This window comes from Echinops telfairi, unplaced genomic scaffold (genome assembly GCF_000313985.2).
Source record: "Echinops telfairi isolate 266 unplaced genomic scaffold, ASM31398v2 ScPeMD7_655;HRSCAF=1070, whole genome shotgun sequence".
NCBI lineage: Eukaryota > Metazoa > Chordata > Mammalia > Afrosoricida > Tenrecidae > Echinops > Echinops telfairi.
Window position 1 is genome coordinate 3,081,528 of NW_022104553.1, and position 2,618 is coordinate 3,084,145.

A 2,618-nucleotide genomic window follows, 5' to 3' on the forward strand; every position below is an offset into this window, starting at 1 on the left:
AAGTGGAGAGCAAATGTTTTGAGAATGATGAGGGGAATGAATGTACAAATGTGATTTACACAATTGATGTATGTATGGATTGTGATAAGAGTTGTATGAGCTCCTATTAAAATTATTTAAAAAAACCCTTGATATTAAAGAAAAACATGCCTATGTAATATTATCCCAAAGAGCTAATTTTTAGTATTAGTTGGCCATTCCCTGTAGTCTTCAAGTACATATGTAAATATGTATTTTAAAATAAATTTCTTTCCATTTGAATATTTAAAAACCTATCTTATCTTTTTAATGGGCATGATATATTTCAATATAGGATTCTATTTTACCAATTAATTTTGGACATATGAATTGGTGCCATTTGCTTAAAACTCTATAATAATAATTCTTATAAAAATATATCTGTGAGGTGGTAAAGTAATAACAATTTCTTAGACATAATCAAAATACCTTGAGAGAATGAATCACTGGACCTGAGGGCACAGGACCATAGTCTGGGGACCCAAAGCAGAATGTCATAAAAGTGTTCACTTGTGTTATATGATTATGCAAAGCCTGTGTGGATCATAGTAAACTATAGAATTTATGAAAAATTTGTTTAAATGTTTCAACATGCTGATGAAGCACTGGAAGGAAATTTGCAAAACATGTACTTGGTCAACTGACAGGAAGGGATCCATATTTGAACCCATTCCAAATAACGAAAGTGCAAATTACAGAACAATGTCATGAATAGCACATGCAGATGCCTGGAGAGAGGGAGCGGGTGTCCTACTGAAGAGCAGCCATCCCAGCCTGGGTAAGAGCAGCTGCTGCCGCCCATGACTGGGCCCTTAGGGAGGAGGAGGCAAAAAGATGGCGGATGACCCCAGTGCTGCTAACAGGACCGCGGAGATCTGGAAGACCAAGAAGCTCATCAAGAGCCTGGAGGCAGGCCGTGGCAATGGCACAAGCATGATGACGTTCGTTGACCTTTCCTTCCAAAGACCAGATATCATGAGTGGCAAAAATGTGAGCAGCTGAGTTTGGAACCGTGTCTAATATTAAATCATGAATAAACCACCTTTCCGTCCTGGGAGCCATTACATCTGTACAACAAAGACTCAAACTTTTTAACGCAGTACTCCACATGGTCTAGTTGCTTACTGTGGAGCAATTCTAAGAGAAGAAGGAAAGGAAAAGTAAGTCGACATGGACTTTGAGCCTTTCAAAGCAATGAATACACGTCTTTGTATTTGTGTGACAAATTCCATACAGGGCTACTTTCAGATGATAGTTTGGTTTCATTGTAATAGATGGAGTGGTGTGCTTTTGGCACACTCCAAGAGAAGTCCTGCACAAATTCACTGTGAATCTTCCCTTGGATGCCAATTTGCTTAGCGATTTGCCCATTTAAGAATGTAAAAACGACATAATTATGTTTGGAAAGTAGCCGAGACTGCTGTGCAGCTATTTATTTCTGGGGACAAAGTGAATGTTTTAGCTGGATCAGCTGACTTTAAAACTGAAATAAACCAGTTGGATATATTTGATCGGAAGTTGCAATCAAAAGTTTTAAAATTAGTTGACATCTCCTATGGTGGTGAAAATGGATTCAACCAAGCTATTGGATTATCTGCTGAAGTCCTCTCCGATGTGATAATCATTCACGAGAAGAATTTTTTTTTTTACGAGAAGAAATATGAAAAGATTTTGATGAAATCAGCCAGGACATGGGCAAGTACTGTTTTGGAGTTGAAAATACACTAAAGGTTTTGGAAATGGGAGCTATCGAGTGTCTAATAGTCTATGGAAATTTGGATATAATGAGCTACGTTTTTCATTGCCAAGACACAGAAAATTCTCTAACTCCAGAACAAGAGAAGGATAAATCTCACAGACAAAGGGACAGGACAGGAACATGAGCTGATTGAAAGCATGCCACGACTGGAATGGTTTGCTAACTACAAAAAAATCAGAGCTATATTGGAAATTGTCAGATAAGTCACAAGCAGGATCCCAGATTATCGAAGGATTTGCTGGAGTTGGAGGTATCTTACGGTACCAAGTAGATTTCCAGGAATGGAATACCAAAGAAGAGACAATGAGTTTATTTTTTGAGTGTAAAGACTAGTAGGTAGTCAATATGCACCCGGAAAACTGTGCCTCACCCTCCAGCATCCAACCCAAGGAGCATACCCATCCTGGAATCAAAACAGATCCCTACCTTAAAATGGGAACATTCTCAGAACTTAACTCCATGAGCAATGGATATTGAAACAAAAACTGAAACACAACCATGCCCAACCCTACACTTTGGTTTGTCATGGTGTCAGGGCAGCAGCCTATGGACTAATTAAAAAAAAAGAATCACAGTTTTTACTTTTACTTGATAGTGAAAATTGGTTGCTCTTGTATTTTATGGAAAAAACAAATGACTTTTTTAAACTTTCATTTTTGGAGGAAAAATACTTTAACTGCTGTAAACTTTCAAAAGTTAGTAAACATGACATCATACTAGTTTGTTTCTTATTTGGATTGGAGAAAAATTAAATTGCTGCATTTCACAGTGACTCCCTTACGTGGCATTCTCAGCTTAGACTGCATAAGAAGAAAGATATGTTGGGGGGAAATAGCGCATG

General features: G+C 37.7%; 1 pseudogene; it reads left to right on the forward strand.

The window, feature by feature from the left end:
- The first annotated feature begins 852 nt into the window (after window positions 1-852).
- Window positions 853-2,097, forward strand: LOC101640205 (annotated as a pseudogene).
- Window positions 2,098-2,618: the final 521 nt, after the last annotated feature.